This window comes from Ranitomeya imitator, chromosome 1 (assembly GCF_032444005.1).
Source record: "Ranitomeya imitator isolate aRanImi1 chromosome 1, aRanImi1.pri, whole genome shotgun sequence".
Classification (NCBI taxonomy): domain Eukaryota; kingdom Metazoa; phylum Chordata; class Amphibia; order Anura; family Dendrobatidae; genus Ranitomeya; species Ranitomeya imitator.
Genome location: NC_091282.1, coordinates 215403558 through 215430624, shown reverse-complemented (window position 1 = coordinate 215430624; position 27067 = coordinate 215403558). Strand labels below are relative to the sequence as shown.

Sequence of the window (27067 nt, the reverse complement as noted above, 5' to 3'; positions counted from 1 at the left end):
CAGGAGCAGGTGAGTATAACGGGGAGGGGAGCGCAGCGCTGCGCGATATTCACCTGCTCTTCGCTCCAGCCGCCTCTCCGTCTTCCACGTCTTCTGCAGTGACGCTGAGGTCAGAGGACGTGGTGACGTGGCTAGTGCGCGCCCTCTGCCTGAGCGTCAGTGCAGAAGACGCTGAAGAAGATGGAGCGGCGGCTGGAATGAGGACAGGTGAATACTGAAAGTGCCGGGGGCCTAAGCGACGGAGAGGTGAGTATGTGATTTTTTTTTTTTTTAATCGCAGCAACAGCAAATGGGGCAAGTGTCTGTATGGAGCACCTTATGGGGCCATAACGTTTGTGCAGCACTATATGGGGCAAGTGTCTCTCTATATACTACATGGCTGTTCTATATACTACGTGGGCCGTGTTTTATACTACGTGGGCTGTTATATGCTACGTGGGCTGTGCTATATACTAGATGGCTGTTCTATAAACTACGTGGGCCATGTTATATACTATGTGGCTGTGCTATATACTATATGGGCTGTGCTATATACTACGTGGCTGTGTTATATGCTAGGTGGGCTGTTATATACTACATGGCTGTGTTGTAAACTACATGGCTGTGTTTATATGCGATCATGAATCGTGGTATGTGTTAAAGGGAGGGGCCCACTGAGACTCTTTCGCCTGGGGCCCTCAAAAACCTGGAGCCGGCCCTGGATATGACAGTACTGATCGTGCCTCCTGCATCGATCTCTGGGAATTGATAAGTACACCGTTGTGCTGCGGCTACGGAAGACATGGGTTAGGCGCCATGGGTTAGGCGCTGTAGTGATTACTGTTAGTCTGGCCTTATACTTGAAATGTCTACTAAATCCCCCAATGTTAGTGGCACTGGCTGAGCACCTAATGTGTGTGACGGTGGTGACTGAGGTCTCTCCACCATCAGAGGTCCGGGCACGTTCCGTAGCCTACACTGCCGTTACTCGCCTCTCCTCGCGGAGACCACGCACGTGTACTTACGTCAGCGCAGCCCAGGACAGTGTGCACATTGTGCAGGTTGCTAGGACTGTAATTATCATCATTTTACAGTTCACAGTAAATGCAGCTGAGCTGCTCATATTATTCCCTACAGCCAGACACAGAATTATGTGCGCATACAAAATAGGGACTGTGATTTTTGGACATGTTGTCCAGAAAAACTAAAAATCAGGTTGGCAATAGCTTGAACCTGCATCCAAGGTGCCACAGAGCAGACCCTCTTGGCAGTGCCACGTCTCGTCATCTGCCTGGCTGCGTCCAGCAGGGGTCCACACTCCCCCTACCATACTGTCCTCAGCTGCAGGTCACACCTCCCTCCTCACATTACTTTCCCACAGCCAGCAGTGGTGAATGAATCCCAGCTGCTGCTCCGCCTCTTTGCACAGAGGGCCTGTCTGTCTTTGTTGCTGTCTGCTGGAAGGACGGGCTCTGATTGGCTCCTGCACATGTCAGTCAGAGAGGAGTCTCAGCCTCCTTCTCAGCAGGTCAATGAATTGTCAGAGCTCGGGGCTCAGCGCTGAGTGCGAGGAATCTGCCGCCGCTGCTGCTGCACAGCTTCTCCACGTTCCCTCTGGGTCAGGAGTGGAATCAGAAGACAGCCCTGACCCCGTCCTCCTCCCTCCATTGATACATGCTGGCTTTCTAGGGTGAGTTTCCCTCTGTTTTCTATGCATTATCCTCTGGTCTGTCTATACCTGGGCTTCTGCATTGTACTGCATTGTGTCTGTGGATTCTCTGGGGTCGGTGAATTTGGGCATTTTTATCCTTGGAGGGTCCAGAATATATTTTTGAGAATTCAATCACAATTATCTTCTGATTTTAGGTCTTCGCGTAGAACCTATTGCTAGATTTATGAGACGTTGAACTTGATGGACTTGTGACTTTTCGTCAGTTGTACGTGTGTTACCTCAGGACCACCGCAGTAGTAGGTGGCAGCAGTGTGCCACGTCCGTGTCCCCGCCGGTGACACCAGCCAGTCCCAGCTTTCTATGTGCTGAAGTTGGGTGTTAATCTTGAACTTGTCCCATGAACAATGGCCGCAGGGGGTCTTCTCGTGGGCACTGTCGGGGTCAACAGCTTCCTTTCGTCTACATCTGTGCCCTTGTCCTTAAACTTTACGACCAAGCACAGCTCTTGTAATTCAGATCCCTCATTGCTACTGTCTCCTGCTTTACAACCCATCTGTTAAAGCAACCTATTCAATGGTGTCTGAAAGGACCAGAGGAAAGCTCCAAACTTATCTTCTGACTTTGAACCCCCTATTCTGTATACTATGTGTCAAGTCACACATTTCAAGCGACGATCGCACTGAGAAAGTGCCGTGACACAGAATGATCTTCCATTCGCCATGTGTTAAGATTCTGTGTACTCTCCTGCATTTTCTGTGGATGTATAAATGCTCAGTATTCAGCTAGGCGAACTCCAGCCTATGCCATCTGCAGCGCTCTTCTGGGTGTCGGAAAACCGCCACCCCGTCTACATTCTAGATCTTGATATTCGTGCCTCATTTACATTACTGCCACCTATGTCATCAGGTGGACAATGCTGATAATGGCGGTAATCTCATTTTTTCCTGTTAAATTCCCCCCCCCCCCGGTACTTCATTGGATCTGTATTGAAAACTACTCTGGAAAAATCAAATACAAAAGTTTGGAAATAAAACATTGATACGACGTTTCGTAAGATATAGCAGGAGCCATTTCCCCGGATTGTGGACAGTGAATTATACCAATGTGACTTTTCCTATTCATAGACTTCATAGCGCACATTAAGGCTATGTGCACACGTTGCGGATTAGGCTTAGGAATTTCTGGTGCAGATTCTGCCTCTCCTGGCTGAAAACGCAGCTGCGGATTTGTCGCGTTTTTTGTGCGTTTTTTGCTGCATCTTCTTTGTGGATTTTCAGCGTTTTTTTTACCCCTGCGGATTTCTATAATGGAATGGGTACAAAAACGCTGCAGATCCACAAAAATGTAGTGACATGCTACTTCTTTTAATCCGCAGCGTTTCAACACGTAATTTTCCGCACCATCTGCACAGCGTGTTTTTTTTCTCATTGATTTACATTGTACTGTAAATAAATTGCGGATCTGCAGCGTTTCTGCACCGCAAAAAAACGCAGCAGATCCGCAGAGAATCCGCAACGTGTGCACATACCCCAACTTCTTTTGAATTGTATCTGCAGAAATCGATATAATGTAGAAGTGAATGTATATTGGAGGTATTATGTCTCAGTCAGGCCGTCGCCTTTGATAAATGACTTGTAAAGAGTGAAATGAGGAAACATAAGGCCATCATCTATCTTACTACCTGCATAGTATACTTGCTGTCGTACGGGTAATTGGCTGGAAAATATTGTCTAATACTTTGATATAAAGTGTGTAATCTAGAGCGAGCGTCCTCCACCGCCCTCACATCTAGGAGCCCCCTTATCAATGGTCTCAGCTCCATGCACATGACAGATTAGCACAGGAGCGCTGCCAAGTGTGGCTTGTTATATGTCACCTTATAAACTCCCAGCATTTGCACAGAGCAGTGATTTGTGACAACATAAACTACCACTGCCAGCATACACTGGCATGCCAGGCAGATGACTTTGTAGGCTGTAAAATTCGTGCAGTGCATAAGAAACTGTAGAGAGACCGGGCAGCTAAGCTCCAGTCTAAAATGGACTGGTATTGTTTATTGGTACACAGAACCATTGAATGAAACACGTAACAGAGAGAGAATATTGATCGTAGCTATAATTACCTTCTGCGCATATTTTTAGCCTCTGTATTAGGAGCTGTGGAGCATTAAGGAAGCCATACATTCTGCAGCCTGGAAGAAGAGATGGAGCAGATTGTAGCATTTTGTACATCCAATGTTAGGCGATCACTGCACATAGGATTTGAGTATTCTATGTCACTGATAACATTTTATTGCATGTTCAGTTATAGGGTTACTTCGGTGCTGCTCACTGCCACATTGGGAGATGAATGGCACTGACAGGTGCCTGTCGGGACATATGTACGACCAACAAGTATCATGCACTTGTCCTAGTCTAAGGCCTGGTGGCTGTGCACATGTCTTGGCAGGCACATGTCATAGGGATTGAGAGGTGCTAAGTAAACTCTAAAAACTAATCACGTTGTCCGAACTACTGTCAGCATGAATCCTACAATGGCTGGGCTATTGCAGCCATTACTGTGTAACTGTGCAGAGTTTCCGATAAGACGTTCAATCAGAAGCCAGCCATAGACTATGCTGTTCACTTGACTAGTCCCAGGGGACGCTTTCCATAGCTTTTTCCACTCCCTCCTCCCCTCGACTGACAGGTTTCTCCTTATACACACACGTAAGGAGAGACCCGTAAGATTAGGGGAGCTGGGTGGGGAGAAGATGCTGCAGACCTTCCTCGGAGTAGCCATCCAAGATGCATGGTTTCCATCCATGTCTTCTCTGAAGCACTGCAGATTTCAGAATAATGCATATGATATGTGGCTGTAACAAAACGTGTCTGATTCTGCAACAGCCCATGTCTCATTCATGCTGATGCTGACCATCATTCGGGCAGTGTGAATCTGCATGTCAGCACTTTTTTTTTTACAGGAGTTGATATAAATTTTGTGGGGACAAACTATCGCAATCATTCAGTTCCTGTACAGATTCCATATTCTCGGCTCTACATCCTGTGTTTACATGGGGGTTGAGCTGCCGACCAACAGCCAGTATAAAATATTTCATCAGCCATCACATAAACTCATCGGCTTATTGCTGCCGTGTTTGCTAGGGTCAATGATTGGGACAAATGTTCTTATGACCACCAGTTTGTCTGATCATTGTCCCGTCTCTTTAAGACCTAAAGATCCACATGGATCCACATACATAGGAGTTGGCTGTCTGTGTTCCTGACGGAGAGGTAGCAGTGCGTGTGTGGTCACACTCCAGACATAACTGAGAGAAATCTGAACGTTATGTGTTATGGTTTGTACTGGGATCACATGCATCAGTGGTGTCTGGCTAATTGTTTTATGCCTGAGCCGGACACAGCTGCTTTGACACAAGGCGTCTATAGCTGGAAGCAAAAATGCTACATCAACATATTTCTCTCCAAATGTTTAGACTTGTGGTGTTTATTGCCTGACTAGATGGTAGCCCAATTCTAACGCATCGGGTATTCTAGAATATGCATGTCCACGTAGTATATTGCCCAGCTACGTAGTATATTGCCCAGCCACGTAGCATATTGCCCAGCCATGTAGTATATTGCCCAGTCACGTAGTATATTGCCCAGCCACGTAGCATATTGCCCAGCCATGTAGTATATTGCCCAGCCACGTAGTATATTGCCCAGCCACGTAGCATATTGCCCAGCCACGTAGCATATTGCCCAGCCACGTAGTATATTGCCCAGCCACGTAGCATATTGCCCAGCCATGTAGTATATTGCCCAGTCACGTAGCATATTGCCCAGCCACGTAGCATATTGCCCAGCCATGTAGTATATTGCCCAGCCACGTAGTATATTGCCCAGCCACGTAGTATATTGCCCAGTGATGTAGTATATTGCCCAACCACGTAATATATTGCCCAACCACGTAGTATATTGCCCAGTCACGTAGTATATTGCCCAGTGACGTAGTATATTGCACAGCCACGTAGTATATTGCCCAGTCACGTAGTATATTGCCCAGTCACATAGTATATTGCCCAGCCACGTAGTATATTGCCCAGCCCCGTAGTATATTGCCCAGTTATGTAGTATATTACCCAGTGACGTAGTATATTGCCCAGCCACATAGTTTATTGCCCAGTCACGTGGTATATTGCCAAGTCACGTAGTATATTGCCCAGCCACGTAGTATATTGCCCAGTTATGTAGTATATTGCCCAGTGAGATAGTATATTGACCAGTGACGTAGTATATTGCCCAGCCACGTAATATATTGCCCAGTGACGTAGTATATTGCCCAGCGACGGAGTATATTGCCTAGTGACGTAGTATACAGCACAGAGCCACGCAGTATATTGCACAACGACGTAGTATACAGCACAGAGCCACGTAGTATATTGCCCAGCCACGTAGTATATTGTCCAGTTATGTAGTATATTGCCCAGTCACATAGTATATTGCCCAGCCACGTAGCATATTGCCCAGCCATGTAGTATATTGCCCAGCCACGTAGTATATTGCCCAGCCACGTAGTATATTGCCCAGTGATGTAGTATATTGCCCAACCACGTAATATATTGCCCAACCACGTAGTATATTGCCCAGTCACGTAGTATATTGCCCAGTGACGTAGTATATTGCCCAGCCACGTAGTATATTGCCCAGTCACGTAGTATATTGCCCAATCACGTGGTATATTGCCCAGCCACGTAGTATATTGCCCAGCCCCGTAGTATATTGCCCAGTTATGTAGTATATTACCCAGTGACGTAGTATATTGCCCAGCCACATAGTTTATTGCCCAGTCACATGGTATATTGCCAAGTCACGTAGTATATTGCCCAGCCACGTAGTATATTGCCCAGTTATGTAGTATATTGCCCAGTGACATAGTATATTGACCAGTGACGTAGTATATTGCCCAGCCACGTAATATATTGCCCAGTGACGTAGTATATTGCCCAGCGACGGAGTATATTGCCTAGTGACGTAGTATACAGCACAGAGCCACGCAGTATATTGCACAATGACGTAGTATACAGCACAGAGCCACGTAGTATATTGCCCAGCCACGTAGTATATTGCCCAGTTATGTAGTATATTGCCCAGTCACGTAGTATATTGCCCAGCCACGTAGTATATTGCCCAGTCACGTAGTATATTGCCCAGCCAGGTAGTATATTGCCCAGCCACGTAGTATATTGCCCAGCCACGTAGCATATTGCCCAGCCACGTAGCATATTGCCCAGCCACGTAGTATATTGCCCAGTCACGTAGTATATTGCCCAGTCACGTAGTATATTGCCCAGCCACGTAGCATATTGCCCAGCCATGTAGTATATTGCCCAGCCACATAGTATATTGCCCAGCCACGTAGCATATTGCCCAGCCACGTAGCATATTGCCCAGCCACGTAGTATATTGCCCAGCCACGTAGCATATTGCCCAGCCATGTAGTATATTGCCCAGTCACGTAGCATATTGCCCAGCCACGTAGCATATTGCCCAGCCATGTAGTATATTGCCCAGCCACGTAGTATATTGCCCAGCCACGTAGTATATTGCCCAGTGATGTAGTATATTGCCCAACCACGTAATATATTGCCCAACCACGTAGTATATTGCCCAGTCACGTAGTATATTGCCCAGTGACGTAGTATATTGCACAGCCACGTAGTATATTGCCCAGTCACGTAGTATATTGCCCAGTCACATAGTATATTGCCCAGCCACGTAGTATATTGCCCAGCCCCGTAGTATATTGCCCAGTTATGTAGTATATTACCCAGTGACGTAGTATATTGCCCAGCCACATAGTTTATTGCCCAGTCACGTGGTATATTGCCAAGTCACGTAGTATATTGCCCAGCCACGTAGTATATTGCCCAGTTATGTAGTATATTGCCCAGTGACATAGTATATTGCCCAGTGACGTAGTATATTGCCCAGCGACGGAGTATATTGCCTAGTGACGTAGTATACAGCACAGAGCCACGCAGTATATTGCACAACGACGTAGTATACAGCACAGAGCCACGTAGTATATTGCCCAGCCACGTAGTATATTGTCCAGTTATGTAGTATATTGCCCAGTCACGTAGTATATTGCCCAGCCACGTAGCATATTGCCCAGCCATGTAGTATATTGCCCAGCCACGTAGTATATTGCCCAGCCACGTAGTATATTGCCCAGTGATGTATATTGCCCAACCACGTAATATATTGCCCAACCACGTAGTATATTGCCCAGTCACGTAGTATATTGCCCAGTGACGTAGTATATTGCCCAGCCACGTAGTATATTGCCCAGTCACGTAGTATATTGCCCAATCACGTGGTATATTGCCCAGCCACGTAGTATATTGCCCAGCCCCGTAGTATATTGCCCAGTTATGTAGTATATTACCCAGTGACGTAGTATATTGCCCAGCCACATAGTTTATTGCCCAGTCACATGGTATATTGCCAAGTCACGTAGTATATTGCCCAGCCACGTAGTATATTGCCCAGTTATGTAGTATATTGCCCAGTGACATAGTATATTGACCAGTGACGTAGTATATTGCCCAGCCACGTAATATATTGCCCAGTGACGTAGTATATTGCCCAGCGACGGAGTATATTGCCTAGTGACGTAGTATACAGCACAGAGCCACGCAGTATATTGCACAATGACGTAGTATACAGCACAGAGCCACGTAGTATATTGCCCAGCCACGTAGTATATTGTCCAGTTATGTAGTATATTGCCCAGTCACGTAGTATATTGCCCAGCCACGTAGCATATTGCCCAGCCATGTAGTATATTGCCCAGCCACGTAGTATATTGCCCAGCCACGTAGTATATTGCCCAGCCACGTAGTATATTGCCCAGTGATGTAGTATATTGCCCAGCCACGTAGTATATTGTCCAGTTATGTAGTATATTGCCCAGTCACGTAGTATATTGCCCAGCCACGTAGCATATTGCCCAGCCATGTAGTATATTGCCCAGCCACGTAGTATATTGCCCAGCCACGTAGTATATTGCCCAACCACGTAATATATTGCCCAACCACGTAGTATATTGCCCAGCCACGTAGTATATTGCCCAGTGATGTAGTATATTGCCCAGCCACGTAGTATATTGTCCAGTTATGTAGTATATTGCCCAGTCACGTAGTATATTGCCCAGCCACGTAGCATATTGCCCAGCCATGTAGTATATTGCCCAGCCACGTAGTATATTGCCCAGCCACGTAGTATATTGCCCAACCACGTAATATATTGCCCAACCACGTAGTATATTGCCCAGTCACGTAGTATATTGCCCAGTCACGTAGTATATTGCCCAGTCACGTAGTATACAGCCCAGCCACGTAGTATATTGCCCAGCCACGTAGTATATTGCCCAGTCACGTAGTATATTGCCCAGCCACGTAGTATATTGCCCAGTCACGTAGTATATTGCCCAGCCAGGTAGTATATTGCCCAGCCACGTAGTATATTGCCCAGCCACGTAGCATATTGCCCAGCCACGTAGTATATTGCCCAGCCACGTAGTATATTGCCCAGTCACGTAGTATATTGCCCAGTCATGTAGTATATTGCCCAGCCACGTAGCATATTGCCCAGCCATGTAGTATATTGCCCAGCCACGTAGTATATTGCCCAGCCACGTAGCATATTGCCCAGCCACGTAGCATATTGCCCAGCCACGTAGTATATTGCCCAGCCACGTAGCATATTGCCCAGCCATGTAGTATATTGCCCAGTCACGTAGCATATTGCCCAGCCACGTAGCATATTGCCCAGCCATGTAGTATATTGCCCAGCCACGTAGTATATTGCCCAGCCACGTAGTATATTGCCCAGTGATGTAGTATATTGCCCAACCACGTAATATATTGCCCAACCACGTAGTATATTGCCCAGTCACGTAGTATATTGCCCAGTGACGTAGTATATTGCACAGCCACGTAGTATATTGCCCAGTCACGTAGTATATTGCCCAGTCACATAGTATATTGCCCAGCCACGTAGTATATTGCCCAGCCCCGTAGTATATTGCCCAGTTATGTAGTATATTACCCAGTGACGTAGTATATTGCCCAGCCACATAGTTTATTGCCCAGTCACGTGGTATATTGCCAAGTCACGTAGTATATTGCCCAGCCACGTAGTATATTGCCCAGTTATGTAGTATATTGCCCAGTGACATAGTATATTGCCCAGTGACGTAGTATGTTGCCCAGCGACGGAGTATATTGCCTAGTGACGTAGTATACAGCACAGAGCCACGCAGTATATTGCACAACGACGTAGTATACAGCACAGAGCCACGTAGTATATTGCCCAGCCACGTAGTATATTGTCCAGTTATGTAGTATATTGCCCAGTCACGTAGTATATTGCCCAGCCACGTAGCATATTGCCCAGCCATGTAGTATATTGCCCAGCCACGTAGTATATTGCCCAGCCACGTAGTATATTGCCCAGTGATGTAGTATATTGCCCAACCACGTAATATATTGCCCAACCACGTAGTATATTGCCCAGTCACGTAGTATATTGCCCAGTGACGTAGTATATTGCCCAGCCACGTAGTATATTGCCCAGTCACGTAGTATATTGCCCAATCACGTGGTATATTGCCCAGCCACGTAGTATATTGCCCAGCCCCGTAGTATATTGCCCAGTTATGTAGTATATTACCCAGTGACGTAGTATATTGCCCAGCCACATAGTTTATTGCCCAGTCACATGGTATATTGCCAAGTCACGTAGTATATTGCCCAGCCACGTAGTATATTGCCCAGTTATGTAGTATATTGCCCAGTGACATAGTATATTGACCAGTGACGTAGTATATTGCCCAGCCACGTAATATATTGCCCAGTGACGTAGTATATTGCCCAGCGACGGAGTATATTGCCTAGTGACGTAGTATACAGCACAGAGCCACGCAGTATATTGCACAATGACGTAGTATACAGCACAGAGCCACGTAGTATATTGCCCAGCCACGTAGTATATTGTCCAGTTATGTAGTATATTGCCCAGTCACGTAGTATATTGCCCAGCCACGTAGCATATTGCCCAGCCATGTAGTATATTGCCCAGCCACGTAGTATATTGCCCAGCCACGTAGTATATTGCCCAGCCACGTAGTATATTGCCCAGTGATGTAGTATATTGCCCAGCCACGTAGTATATTGTCCAGTTATGTAGTATATTGCCCAGTCACGTAGTATATTGCCCAGCCACGTAGCATATTGCCCAGCCATGTAGTATATTGCCCAGCCACGTAGTATATTGCCCAGCCACGTAGTATATTGCCCAACCACGTAATATATTGCCCAACCACGTAGTATATTGCCCAGTCACGTAGTATATTGCCCAGTCACGTAGTATATTGCCCAGCCACGTAGTATATTGCCCAGTCACGTAGTATATTGCCCAGTCACATAGTATATTGCCCAGCCACGTAGTATATTGCCCAGCCCCGTAGTATATTGCCCAGTTATGTAGTATATTACCCAGTGACGTAGTATATTGCCCAGCCACATAGTTTATTGCCCAGTCACGTGGTATATTGCCAAGTCACGTAGTATATTGCCCAGCCACGTAGTATATTGCCCAGTTATGTAGTATATTGCCCAGTGACATAGTATATTGACCAGTGACGTAGTATATTGCCCAGCCACGTAATATATTGCCCAGTGACGTAGTATATTGCCCAGCGACGGAGTATATTGCCTAGTGACGTAGTATACAGCACAGAGCCACGCAGTATATTGCACAACGACGTAGTATACAGCACAGAGCCACGTAGTATATTGCCCAGCCACGTAGTATATTGTCCAGTTATGTAGTATATTGCACAGTCACGTAGTATATTGCCCAGCCACGTAGTATATTGCCCAGTTATGTAGTATATTGCCCAGTGACATAGTATATTGCCCAGTGACGTAGTATATTGCCCAGCGATGGAGTATATTGCCCAGTGACGTAGTATAAAGCACAGAGCCACGTAGTATATTGCACAGCGACGTAGTATACAGTACAGAGCCACATAGTATATTGCCCAGCCACATAGTATATTGGCCAGTCACGTAGTATATTGCCCAGCCACGTAGTATATTGCCCAGTGATGTAGTATATTGCCCAACCACGTAATATATTGCCCAACCACGTAGTATATTGCCCAGTCACGTAGTATATTGCCCAGTGACGTAGTATATTGCACAGCCACGTAGTATATTGCCCAGTCACGTAGTATATTGCCCAGTCACATAGTATATTGCCCAGCCACGTAGTATATTGCCCAGCCCCGTAGTATATTGCCCAGTTATGTAGTATATTACCCAGTGACGTAGTATATTGCCCAGCCACATAGTTTATTGCCCAGTCACGTGGTATATTGCCAAGTCACGTAGTATATTGCCCAGCCACGTAGTATATTGCCCAGTTATGTAGTATATTGCCCAGTGACATAGTATATTGCCCAGTGACGTAGTATATTGCCCAGCGACGGAGTATATTGCCTAGTGACGTAGTATACAGCACAGAGCCACGCAGTATATTGCACAACGACGTAGTATACAGCACAGAGCCACGTAGTATATTGCCCAGCCACGTAGTATATTGTCCAGTTATGTAGTATATTGCCCAGTCACGTAGTATATTGCCCAGCCACGTAGCATATTGCCCAGCCATGTAGTATATTGCCCAGCCACGTAGTATATTGCCCAGCCACGTAGTATATTGCCCAGTGATGTAGTATATTGCCCAACCACGTAATATATTGCCCAACCACGTAGTATATTGCCCAGTCACGTAGTATATTGCCCAGTGACGTAGTATATTGCCCAGCCACGTAGTATATTGCCCAGTCACGTAGTATATTGCCCAATCACGTGGTATATTGCCCAGCCACGTAGTATATTGCCCAGCCCCGTAGTATATTGCCCAGTTATGTAGTATATTACCCAGTGACGTAGTATATTGCCCAGCCACATAGTTTATTGCCCAGTCACATGGTATATTGCCAAGTCACGTAGTATATTGCCCAGCCACGTAGTATATTGCCCAGTTATGTAGTATATTGCCCAGTGACATAGTATATTGACCAGTGACGTAGTATATTGCCCAGCCACGTAATATATTGCCCAGTGACGTAGTATATTGCCCAGCGACGGAGTATATTGCCTAGTGACGTAGTATACAGCACAGAGCCACGCAGTATATTGCACAATGACGTAGTATACAGCACAGAGCCACGTAGTATATTGCCCAGCCACGTAGTATATTGTCCAGTTATGTAGTATATTGCCCAGTCACGTAGTATATTGCCCAGCCACGTAGCATATTGCCCAGCCATGTAGTATATTGCCCAGCCACGTAGTATATTGCCCAGCCACGTAGTATATTGCCCAGCCACGTAGTATATTGCCCAGTGATGTAGTATATTGCCCAGCCACGTAGTATATTGTCCAGTTATGTAGTATATTGCCCAGTCACGTAGTATATTGCCCAGCCACGTAGCATATTGCCCAGCCATGTAGTATATTGCCCAGCCACGTAGTATATTGCCCAGCCACGTAGTATATTGCCCAACCACGTAATATATTGCCCAACCACGTAGTATATTGCCCAGTCACGTAGTATATTGCCCAGTCACGTAGTATATTGCCCAGCCACGTAGTATATTGCCCAGTCACGTAGTATATTGCCCAGTCACATAGTATATTGCCCAGCCACGTAGTATATTGCCCAGCCCCGTAGTATATTGCCCAGTTATGTAGTATATTACCCAGTGACGTAGTATATTGCCCAGCCACATAGTTTATTGCCCAGTCACGTGGTATATTGCCAAGTCACGTAGTATATTGCCCAGCCACGTAGTATATTGCCCAGTTATGTAGTATATTGCCCAGTGACATAGTATATTGACCAGTGACGTAGTATATTGCCCAGCCACGTAATATATTGCCCAGTGACGTAGTATATTGCCCAGCGACGGAGTATATTGCCTAGTGACGTAGTATACAGCACAGAGCCACGCAGTATATTGCACAACGACGTAGTATACAGCACAGAGCCACGTAGTATATTGCCCAGCCACGTAGTATATTGTCCAGTTATGTAGTATATTGCACAGTCACGTAGTATATTGCCCAGCCACGTAGTATATTGCCCAGTTATGTAGTATATTGCCCAGTGACATAGTATATTGCCCAGTGACGTAGTATATTGCCCAGCGATGGAGTATATTGCCCAGTGACGTAGTATAAAGCACAGAGCCACGTAGTATATTGCACAGCGACGTAGTATACAGTACAGAGCCACATAGTATATTGCCCAGCCACATAGTATATTGGCCAGTCACGTAGTATATTGCCCAGCTACGTAGTATATTGCCCAACCACGTATGTCACAGGTTAAAAAATAAAAAATAAACATATACTCACATTCCGAGGGCCCCTTGTAGTTCGGTCACATGACCGTGACGTCATGGCAGGTCCTTCTCGCGCAGGCGCGCAGGACCTGTGATGACGTCACGGTCACATGACCGTGACGTCATGGCCGGTCGTTCTCGCGCAGGCCCTGTGATGACGTTGCGGTTACATGACCGTGACGTCATGGCAGGTCCTTCTCACGCAGGCGCGCAGGGCCTGTGATGACGTCACGGTCACATGACCGTGACGTCATGGCAGATCCTTCTCCCATACCATCCTTGCCACCGGAACCTGCCGCTTGCATGGAGCGGTCACCGGAGAGTAGCCAGGAGCCGGAAAGGCGGCGGAGGGTGAGTATATAATGATTTTTTATTTTTTTTATTTTTTTTAACATTAGATGTTTTTACTATTGACGCTGCATAGGCAGCATCAATAGTAAAAACTTTGTCACACAGGGTTAAGAGCGGCGGTAACGGAGTGAGTTACCCGCGGCATAACGCGGTCCGTTACTGCTGGCATTAACCCTGTGTGAGCGGTGACTGTGGGGAGTATGGAGCGGGCGCCGGGCACTGACTGCAGGGGAGTAGGGAGGGACTAATCGGACTGTGGCTGTCGCTGATTGGTCGCGGCAGCCATGACAAGCAGCTGGCGAGACCATTCAGCGACTTGGATTCCATGACAGACAGAGGCCGCGACCAATGAATATCCGTGACAGATAGAAGGACAGACAGAAAGACGGAAGTGACCCTTAGACAATTATATAGTTGATTAAATTACAAGCAAAAAATAGGAATATCAGTGTCCATCATATGTAGAAATTATTGTGATTGAAACATCACTTTAAACATTTCCTGATTATTAATACCGTAAACTACGCAAGACGTTTCTGTGAAAAGAAAGGAAGTGTTGTAAGAGCCTATCCCAAGTTATTCCCCTTACATTGCCTTTTTGACCCACAACATGAGATCGTCAGGCTTTAGTGGCATGTTTCTATACTTTGTGGGAATAGGAGTGTAAAAATAAAATAGCATTTGTCATGAATTATTCAGAAAATTACAGATTTATTAATGTACATTAATTGGGAACGTTGTCTGCGTTAAAGGGAATGCCAGTCATATTGATCTTTTTGTTGCCTGTGCAAACAATATTGATGACCTCTTCATAGCAGTTGTCATTGAGTAGTAGCTGATCTGCAGGTCTCTGCAGCGGCCGCTACACGGGGAAGGGAGCTGTGCTGTTACGCTCAACTCCGTGTTCACATCTGGCCGGTGCTGGAGCAAATAACAGCTAGAAGATGATGATTCTGAATGTCAGCAGGGTAGGTCATCAATATTGGATGCAACCCCTTTAAAGCTTAAACCAATGAAGCTTCATAGCTTGAAGAAAAGAGGAAATTTAACGATTTTGCCTCCGATGAACGGGATGCAATCCTCAGTACAACGAAAATCGTAATGGCTGTGCGTCTTCAATGATAGAAACAAAAAATATGAATGTTCCGGATCGCAAGGATAAAAGGATCCAAATAATTTAATAAATTTTGTTAAATTCCCATCTTATCATCAAACGATACAGGTCAAAACCATGACTAAGAACGCCTTCTGCGTTTGAAACGCGTTGTTTTTTTTATCTCTATTGTTTATTCATACGATAAAATTTTTTTAAAAAAATTACTGAATAAATTGGATGACTTTCTACCTGCTAGCTGGAATGTTCATTTTCTTTGCTTAATTAAAGGCTTAAACCATTATTTGTCATTGTTAAGTAGCCAGCGCCATATTCCCAAGGAGTGTCATATACTACCTGTAAATTCACTGCTATATCTTAGAACAGTCCGCTAGTATTACTAAGTTTCTTCATTTTAGGAATCTGATATAATACTTTGCTAATTAAAGTGGTTGTCAAGGACAGCTATACAATTTGACAGGGACTCCGACTCGCGGAACCCTAGCAGCATGTAATATACTCACTGTTAGGATTCCTTTGTTTCAACACATCCTGCGCTCATCACAGGACCGCTGTATACATACAGGTGATCGCATGCCGACCGCTTATGCTTCCCCCAGTGAGACTAGTTATAACTTTTCTAGATTATGAATGGTGTGCGCCATAAATTCAGGCCTGTGTTAGAAACGTACATACTTGTTAAAGGCATAAATAATATAACAAGGAAGGACCCCCCTACATCTTCCATGATTGCCATGACTTGGGGTGCTGCCGAAGATTGTCCAGGGTGAATGTGGCTCTTTTATGCTCTGCTCAGCTTAATTGTTATAAAATTATATAAGAATGAGATGGTCTAAAGCCACGTTCACACATTCAGTATTTGGTCAGTATCTTACATCAGTATTTGTAAGCCAAAACCAGGAGTGGGTGATAAATACAGATGTGTTTCAATTATACTTTTCCTCTGACTGTTCCACTCCTGGTTTTCCTTACAAATACTAATGTAAAATTCTGACCAAATACTGATAGTGTGAACGTGGCCTTATACAACCAATAGTGCTGAACATGAGTGGAATTGGTGTAAAATTCAGCATCACATTCAAGCATTGTTATTAGCAGCTCGTATATTCAGACCTGGAGACTAAACAGTAAATTGAGCTACATTGATCTATTTGCTTGAACAAATGGTTCACTGTTTTTGATAGAGGACCGAGCAGAACAGGTGTAATTTATGGATGTATGTGTCTGTTACGAGATCAATACTGTTTTCTTTGGATAGCGGGACACCGCCGGCCTGAAAACAGACAATGAACACGGTGCACTATTTGTTATAAGAAAAAAGCTGGGTCCTCGTTAACCTTTCTGGATGCCATATATGTTTAGAATATGGTTTAGGATTTTTCTTAGTAAAAAAAAGATAAAGAACAAATCAGCTGTCAGTTGGTTTAATTCTGTATCTGAGCTTTATATTCTACATCATTCGTAGAAAATATAGCACACACTTGTAAAGGTGCTTGCACACTCACACAGACTAGAAAAAGAATGTACAGCTTCTTTATACGGAGATGTACAGACTTTGTGTATTGCTGTTCAGACCTTCTCGGATTCTGTGTGTGCAGATATTTTTTTGTCCCCTGGAAGCAATGCATGTAGGAAACAATACCCTTTTGTAGTGATTCACTCTCTCTGGTAGGCATTAGGCCTTAGGTAGCATTCACACAGGCAATATAGCTTTGGTCCAAACGTGCAGTTTTTATTGCTTTCTGCAGGTTGCACAGCACCAAACCAGAATCAGATACATTAATCGCTAGCTGTGTCCAGACAGTAACTAAACAGAACAGACTTCGGGCTACATACACGGCTGAGCTAGCCCCAGCTCAATCACACAAAACAGCTATTGTCCAAAGCAATTGCTGATACTTGCAGTTCTCTGCACACAGACTGTGCAGACTCTTCTCAGAGAGGGATTCTGGCCTGTCTTTCTCCTCAACTCCAAGACACATCCAATCTGGTCAGCTTCCCTGAGCTGAATGACCAAGGAGAACAGCTAGCCTTGTTAAGTGCAGGGCTAGCCAGGTGATCTAATCAGAAACTGTAGAGCTATGATTTAACCCTAGCCTACCTGACTTTGCTACACTTTATACAAACGGAGTTCGATGGTGCTTGATATACAATGGTCTATAACCTCAGGTTTAGAGACCTACAGCAGAGGACACGTGGACCACAATGTCAGCTAGATTACAACTCCATACAGATGGACATAAGCCCTACATTTAAATCCTTGTAATTTATGTATCTGTTTCACAGTTCCATATGTTTCTGGTTAAGTTGGATGAAAACCACTATGGCACAGCTCATCCCCATAGTGGCTGATAATAAAGCTACTTAGTAATGCAGTTACAATTCCCCTATTTTTTTTGCTAAATTACCATATTTTTCGGACTATAAGATGCACTTTTTCCCCCAAAAAAAATTGGGAGTAAAATGAGGGGTGCATCTTATAGTCCGAACGCAGGCTTACCGGGGGGTTGCGGCAGTGATGTAGCAGCAGAACCGGCGGTGGCAGAGGTGTAGCGATGCTGAGGCTTGGTGTGGGTGGTGCGGAGTGTACCTGAACAGGGTCCCTTCCTCAGGATGCCGGTGGCAGAAATGTGGTGACGCCGTGGCCCGGTGTCCATAGCGAGCAGAACCGAGTGAATCAACGGTTTTCCTGCGGCCATCTTCTTGAAGCTGAGGCTGTGCATGCGCAGATTGAGATCTCTGCGGTCCTCGGCTTTAGGAAAATGGCTGCCAGAGGCCACGCGTGTGCAGATTGAGATCTCGGTGGACATTTTCCTGAAGCCGAGGGTCACCGAGATCTCAATCTGCGCATGTGCGTGTGGCCTCAGGAAGATGGCCGCCGGGAAACCGGTGATGCACTTGGCTCTGCTGCCATGGATCTCAGCCACGGTATCGCCACATTTCTGCCGCCGGCATCCTGAGGAAGGGACCCTGCTCCATGCTCTGCATCCCCGTCGACATCGGACCCGCAGCATCGCACCCTGGGACTGCAGCATTGCATCACTTCTGCCGCCTCTGGCTTCCATAATGACTCCTGTGACTCCACTCTACCACCGCTGGCCCAAAGGTAAGATACCTTAAATTCAGACAATAAGACGGACCCCATCTTATAAAAATATTTTTTTCTGCTATTTTCCACCTCAAAATTTGGGGTGCGTCTTATGGTCCACTGTGTCTTATAGTCCTTAAAACACAGTAGATAGATTAGGATCTCTGTAAAAACTGGGTAACTAGCCAGTTACCCAGTTAGCTAAATGACACTAGAGAATCGTGTGTGACGCCGATCCAGCGATGTGTTCACTGGTAACCAGGGTAAACATCGGGTTACTAAGCGCAGGGCCGCGCTTAGTAACCCGATATTTACCCTGGTTACCATTGTAAATGTAAAAAAAAAACACTACATACTCACATTCCGATGTCTGTCACATCCCTCGCCGTCAGCTTCCCGCACTGACTGTGAGCGCCGGCCGTAAAGCACAGCGGTGATGTCACCGCTGTGCTCTGTTTTACGGCCGGCGCTCACAGTCAGTGCGGGAAGCTGACGGCGAGGGACGTGACAGACACCGGAATGTGAATATGTAGTGTTTTTTTTTTTTACATTTACAATGGTAACCAGGGTAAACATCGAGTTACTAAGCGCGGCCCTGCGCTTAGTAACCCGATGTTTACCCTGGTTACCCGGGGACTTCGGCATCGTTGGTCGCTGAAGAGCTGTCTGTGTGACAGCTCTCCAGCGACCACACAAGGACTTTCCAACGATCACGGCCAGGTCGTATCGCTGGTCGTGATTGTTGGAAAGTTGATCAGTGTGAAGGTACCTTTACTAGGCCCCACAACATCAAGACATCACATGAAGCCTATTCACTAGGCCTCACGTGACATCATCATGAGATTGTGGGGCATTATAAGCTCGAGGGGACAAGGATGTCAACAAAGGAGAATTGAAGACTGTCCTGGTCCAGCTGTAACCGACTGGACGCCAGACGAAGTTATCGCTACAGATGACTGAATATATTTGAGTGGAATTGATTTCCACTGGAATTTTACAAAAATCTACATTTGGCAAATGCAGATATTTTCCTAATTCGCCTCAGTGCAGATTTAGCTGGCCATCGTTTTACTGAGCTGTAAAAAGCCATTAAAATTTTGAAATAATTCCTTATACTCACCTATGCTATACAAGAAAAATCTGTTTTTTTTTATTCTGTGAGTTGGCAAAACTGGAGAAGAGGATTCATTGCTGTTACTTGGAATAAATGTAACCTAAAGGAAAATCAGTAACTGGAATCTCCCCAAAGTTATTGTATGTTGCACATACTACGGTTTTCTCAATAATGGCCAAAGGGGCAATTTGGGTCTCCACAATATATTGGGTTGTTCCTCGTCATCACTATATTTGCCTTTCTGGATGTATTCACTCATCTCTTATCACCGATTTGTCTGTTGAGCTTGCAGACTTTCTCCCATCCCTGTATAGGCTTCATTACCAACATGCAGTTCTCCGATTACTTCATGTGTTTGGATCTGCTTAACAACTGCAAGCCCAAGATCAAAATCACCGATAAATGCTAAGGAATGGGGCTGGTTCTGTACAGTCAAAGAATGTCCTATCATATAAACACCCTTACTCATTTCCTCACATTTTACTACCTCTTTTACAAGCATGCTGTAAGCATACGTAGCATTCATTAGGGTCTGATGTCGCTCTGAACAGGATGTGCGTGTTACATCATACAGTGAGTGTCAGGAGACTGTGGGGAGGTAAAGTAATGTGCCGCCATCACAGCTACTTCTCACTGCACACTGTATTTTAGAGAATGCTATAGTGACATAAATTTCAGAAAAATTCTTATTTCCATATTCGTCAAAAATAACTTATTTTCCCATCACATGAAGTCAGATCTTATGTGAGAAAACAAAGCTAAGGCTCTATACACATGTCCACTAGTTATTTCCATATTAGGATCCATTTAGGGAAATGTTCTAGCACAGGACCCATTTATTTGGATGTGAAAGGAAGTGTCATGAAGTGTCTTACCATTTTCTTTCCAGCCCAGGTCTGCTTTTTCGCTCGATCTGCTCTACTTTTTTGACTGAGCAAAAAAATAAAACAGCAGCTGAATTAGTCCATGGAAAACATCTCATAATGGAATTTTTCCATCTTCCATCTGTATTTGTTCTGTTTGTAATGAAAATGTTGTTTTTTTTTTACACTGGATCTGTTACAAACGGATGAACATGAGTAAATGTTTTCCATTGCAGATTATTGAATTCGGATGTATTGCACATTGATGAAAAATGTTCGTGCCACCTTCTGCATCGAAAATTCAGAATGTCATGACTAGGGTATTGCAAAGTGTTGACGACATTAATGAATGACAACATAACGCTAAGTGACGATGGAATATAAATGGCCACAGCAGCCTTTATTAATCATACTTATTTGAATAAGAATATCACCATTAATTTCTCTGAGGCGATCCTGGATGGCGCCCAACACTTGGCAGTACTGGAACACCACACTCCCCAGTTGCACCTTTCCAACTCGGGGTTGACAAATCATCATGGTACTACCCAAGCCATTTTCTTGATCCCAGGGAACCGTACCAGCGGGAATTAACAACACATAATAATGAGGGGTCACCATACCTCCAATGGGAACCCGGTCCCATTATCTAAGGCCATATCTGACCTCCTCACCCCCGACTGCTATGACATAAACATACTTTACACGAAAATCCCTCACCCACCACCGGAGATTGGTCAATACCAACCAAACCTGAAAAAAAAGGTTGGGCTTCCTGGTCCTGTATCTTGAATGGCAGCTGCACCCCCAGGATCCATGTTTTTTTTTTTTTTTTTTTAAATAAGATACTCAAATACTCTACCTATAACCTGATTACCTTACCTAGCCTTCTACTTACAAACCCCTGTCATGTTCTGGCCATCACTAGCTGCGCCTGCTCTTTATGTGTAAGTGAATTCTCTCTTTGTATGACTCTTTGAATTGGGACTCATGCCCAGTTTTGCATTAGAAAAGCATGCTGTGTGGTTCTGCCATATGGTGCTCCAAAATGGGCAAAGATGGAATGGAGCCGCTGGTCAAAATCATCATAAATGATGGCGCTTCTTATTCCGTGAAATGTTATTCCAGTCCCTGACACATGCCACTGATAAGATGCACCCAATTTATTAAGTGGTGTGCTACTCATTATGAATTTGGTGCATCTTATTCTTGGACTCGCCTTAAACAGGCAAAGAAAACACCAGTTTTAATGGTTTGGGGCCTCAGTCTTTAATATTGTGGGCATTTTGCCAAGATGTGTCAATGTATTACTGTCACGGGTGTGTCAGAAGCTGCAGACAGTCGCACTGCATCTAGCTGCAGAAGGTCTCTGCGTTTGGCTTTGCAGACACCTTCTTAACCCTTCTGACTCTTTGACCCAATGGCAACCTTTCTCCAGCTTCAATTGACACACCTGGACCTGGGTGTTTATAGATTCCCAGCCTGCTGCTGGGAGTTGCTGGGGATATTTCTACTTACCCCTGTTGAGGCTTGGAGCTATAGAAGTCAGCTGTCTTCCTCTTTGGTGTTGCTTGAGGATGTCTAAGTCTTCTCAAGGTGTTCCCCTTGTTTATCTATCCCAGCTGTCTTTAGTGGTAGTGGGGATCGAATAGTGTCTGACCCGTCATTCCCTAAACAGGTCAGGCAGGGATTAGGTTCCTGCTCAGCGATAGGTGTAGAACCTGTATAAGAACATTTAGGGCAGATAGGGTGACTTTAGATCTACCTAAGCGTCTCCACTCTCCCCTTCCCTAGTGTTGGGCTCCCTTCCCCTCATCCCTTCGTGTTGCACTCAGTCTTTCCTACACTGTGCTTGACCGTTATTTTCTAGACTCTTTTTAACCTGTGGTGCTAAGTGACATTTAAACTATATGTTGAAAACTAGAAATATGCCGTTGCTTTACTCTGAATACATGAACAGCAAAACCCCACTCTAATGCTTCATATAGGATGCCTTCTTTTTTGTTTAATCCCTGCTGATTTATGTAGAGAAAATGTTCAATATTATCTGTGTAAATTGTTCTAATGATAGTAATTTCGCTGTACTCAACATGAAGGAGAAATCTACAATTGTTATTCTGTCAGAAGTATTCTGCTCTGATAATAGGAGATTAATACATAGTTAATATGCACATGGTAATGCCAGAGAATTGTTATTCTCCATGCTGTTTCTTCTCTTGCTTCACAAAGTCAGGGAAATGAGTTGCAACACATAACTGGATAGTCAGCATAATCATATAATAAAGAAATATTATATTTCAATGCAAATGCCAGCATATTAAATATTAACCTTTGGTTTGCTAAAAAAAAAAAAAGGTATAGGAAAGATATATATCTTGGTACTGTGTTAGCCAGTAGGTAGAAAAATATTTAGAAATGAGAGTCCTCAGTGGTTGATACCTTTTAATGGCTAACTGAAAAGATGGTAACAAATTGCAAGCTTTTGTGACTACTCAGGTCGCTTCATCAGGCATGCCTGCGTATGTCCTCCCTTAAGCTCCGCCTGCGCTCCGCCTACTTCCACATGCTTCCTGCGTCATCCTGCATACCTATCTTTAACATTAGGTACGCAAAAAGTTGCATTCCCGTGCGGGCACGTCAAAACGCAGTATCCGCACACATTCGCATACAACGCATGTCCCTGCGTACCCAATGTTAAAGATAGGTACGTAGGATGATACAGGGCGCATGCGGAATAGGTGGAGCTTAAGGGAGGACATACGCAGACCAGCCACATGCAAGTGTGAACTTAGCCTCAGAGCTCTTGGACTGCAAAGGGCCCATATATTGTACTTGCACAGGGGCCCTTTTCTGTCTGTGTTGCAGTGACCCATGTTACAGCCAGGGGGCGCTGTATGTGCTCCTCAGGATACGCATGGAGGCATATCTGTAGTAGTGATAATGAAACAGTGTCCGGCATGATTGTAAATGGCCGGTATGTGTCGCAGAGGGAGTCTGCGCTGTAAGCCTGTAGGTTTGTTGTTCTGGGACCTGTAGTCCAACGAGTATTTGTATAGTTTGCAAAGGGAGGCTTGCAGGGTTAGCTAGTGAGCTGGGCAGGACTGGCTAACCCCACACACCACCCATTTATGGAAGTGGTTACAGCTACATAATGTGACCAGGGTTTGGGTCACATGTTCATAGTGCACGGCCTGTGTGTTGGAATGTCCTGGAGTGGTGGGGGTTACGGGCAGAGACGTATCTGCCATTGGAACAGACTGACGGTGGTTTGTTCCGGCGATGTAAATAATGAATTGTTCGTGGTGCGGTCTATGATGTTTAATAAACCAGATAGACTGTTTTTGTGGAGAAGCCGTGCCTGAGTGCTTTAATCTCATTGCCAAGCGAGTTTCCCCAACCCACTCAGGCAGCGCTATCTCACACTAAGTACATGTGTGATCGTTGAATCGCGTATAGAATTTTTATTAGGTATCAATGATATTATGGTTGATTTACATTAGATAGTACTGACATGTTCAGCAGTGATGCATAGCCAATAAAGCTGTTCACATCAGTCACTGCCCTTAGAGGAGAGTACAATCTCACCCTTGTATAAGGATTATGGGCGCTAGTGCTAACTTCATATCAACTAAACTGGTATGTTCTGGTCTCTAAGAAGGAAACATCTCAGAGCATTAAAACACCTAGCAGATGGTGCCAAGGTAGCATTGCTTAGCACAGTACCTTAATAAGCCTGCCTGATGACATTTCACAGTTTTATAGCTCATATTCATGCCATGAAGTTATAAAATGTGAAGAACTACAACGCCCATGCAGAGATGGGGGTTACATCTTCTATGATCGGATGAAACTATATAATAATAATTTTATTTATATAGCGCCAACATATTCCGCAGCGCATTACAAATTATAGAGGGGACTTGCACAGACAATAGACATTACAGCATAACAGAAATCACAGTTCAAAATAGATACCAAGAGGAATGAGGGCCCTGCTCGCAAGCTTACAAACTATGAGGAAAAGGGGAGACACGACAGGTGGATGGTAACAATTGCTTTAGTTATTCGGACCAGCCATAGTGTAAGGCTCACATGTTCATGTAAAGCTGCATGAACCAGTTAACTGCATAAGTATGTAGCAGTACAGACACAGAGGGCTATTAACTGCATAAAGTGTATGAGAACATGATGCGAGGACCCTGATTATGGTTTTTTGTTTTCTTTTTTTTTTTTTTAATGGGCCACACAGGGATAGTTAGGTTAATGTGTTGAGGCGGTAGGCCAATCTGAACAAATAAGTTTTTAGGGCACGCTTAAAACTGTGGGGATTGGGGATTAATCATATTAACCTAGGTAGTGCATTCCAAAGAATCGGCGCAGCACGTGTAAAGTCTTGGAGATGGGAGTGGGAGGTTCTGATTATTGAGGATGCTAACCTGAGGTTATTAGGGGAGCGGAAGGAACGGGTAGAGTGGTAGACTGAGACCAGATAGGAGATGTAGGGTGGTGCTGAGCCATGGAGTGCTTTGTGAATGAGGGTAGTAGTTTTGTACTGGATTCTTGAGTGGATGGGTTACCAGTGTAATGACTGGCACAAGGTAGAGGTATCGGTGTAACGGTTGGTGAGGAATATGATCCTGGCTGCAGCATTCAGGACAGATTGGACCGGGGAGAGTTTGATAAGAGGGAGGCAGATTAGTAGAGAGTTACAATAGTCCAGACGAGAATGAATAAGTAAAACAGTAAGAGTTTTTGCAGAGTCGAAAGTAAGAAAAGGGCGAATTCTAGAAATGTTTTGGAGATGCAGATAAGAAGAGCGAGCCAGTGATCGGATGTGGGGGGTGAATGAAAGCTCAGAATCAAGTATGACCCCAAGGCAGCGAGCATGTTGCTTTGGAGTAATGGTGGAACCGCACACGGAGATGGCAATGTCAGGTAAAGGTAGGTTAATAGAGGGAGAAAACACGAGGAGTTCAGTTTTTGACAGATTCAGTTTCAGATAGAGGGAGGACGTGATGTTAGAGACAGCGGTAAGACAATCACTGGTGTTTACTAAAAAGGTCGGCGTGATAACAGGAGAAGAAGAGTATAATTGGGAGTCCTCAGCATAGAGATGGTACTGGAAACCAAACCTACTGATTGTTTGTCCAATAGGAGCAGTATACAAAGAAAAGAGGAGGGGGCCTAGGACTGATCCTTGAGGAACCCCAACAGTAAGGGGAAGGTGAGAGGAGGAGGAACCAGCAAAAGATACAGTGAAGCATCGGTCAAAGAGAGAGGAGGAGAACCAGGAGAGAATGGTGTCCTTGAGGCCGATGGAGCGGAGCATAGTGAGGAGGAGCTGATGATCCATAGTGTCGAATGCTACGGAGAGATCCAAGAGAATTAGCATGGAGTAGTGACCATTAGATTTAGCTGTTAGTAGGTCATTAGAGACTTTAGTGAGGGCAGTTTCAGTAGAGTGTAAAGAGCGAAAACCAGATTGAAGAGGGTTGAGAAGAGAGTTATCTGAGAGATAGCGGGTAAGATGGGAGTGGACCAGGCGTTCGAGGAGTTTAGAGATGAAGGGAAGATTAGAGACAGGTCTATAATTAGCGGCACAGTTTTGATCGAGGGATGTATGATGGCATGCTTAAATGAGGATGGAAAAATACCGGAAGTGAGAGAAAGGTTGAATATTTTTGTTAGGTGAGAGGTGACAGCCGGGGAAAGGGATTGGAGAAGATGTGACGGAATGGGGTCATTAGTGCAAGTGGTTGGGCGAGAAGATGCAAGGAGCCTGATTACTTCTTCTTCTGTAACTTGTTCAAAGTCAGAGAGTGAACTAGATGCAGTGGGGGAGGGAGGACAGTGCATGGTATGAAGAGATTGGGAGATGATTTCCTGTCAAATGTGGTCAATTTTTTCTTTGAAGTAATTGGCCAGATCGTCAGCGCGGAGATCCGTGGTTGGGGCCTGCACCCTTGGGTTGAGTAGGGACTGGAAAGTGTCAAAGAGACGTTTAGGGTTATTGGACAGCGAGGTGACGAGGGTGTTGAAATATGTTTGTTTGGAGAGGTGAAGGGCAGAGTTGTATGTTTTTAGCATGAACTTATAATGGATGAAATCTTCGGGTAGATTTTCTCCACAGACGTTCGGCGCACCTGGAGCACCGCTGCAGGAAATGTGTTTGCAGCGTGTGCCACGGTTGTTGCCGTCTGTGCTGAGTTGTTTTATGTATAGGAGGTGCAGCTTCATCCAGGGCACTTTGCAGGGTTTCATTGTAATGCTTCAGAGCAGAATCAGGACATGAGATGGAGGAGATTGGGGCCAATGAGGACTGCAAGTTCTTCACAAGTTTCTGGGTGTTAATGGCCTGTATGTTTCTATAAGTGTGGAAAGTGGGGGTGACCTGAGTGGGATGGCAGTTCTTGATAGAGAA

The 27067-nt window shown here is 45.0% G+C and overlaps 1 protein-coding gene across 1 annotated transcript in view; it reads left to right on the top strand.

The window, feature by feature from the left end:
• Nucleotides 1–1402: 1402 nt before the first annotated feature.
• The window catches only part of MARCHF3 (membrane associated ring-CH-type finger 3), a 278549-nt gene continuing 252884 nt past the window's right edge, over nt 1403–27067 (top strand). The window contains exon 1 of the mRNA XM_069753900.1: nt 1403–1669. The gene's annotated coding sequence lies outside the window, so the exon portion shown is untranslated. The remainder of the gene's footprint in view (nt 1670–27067) is intronic.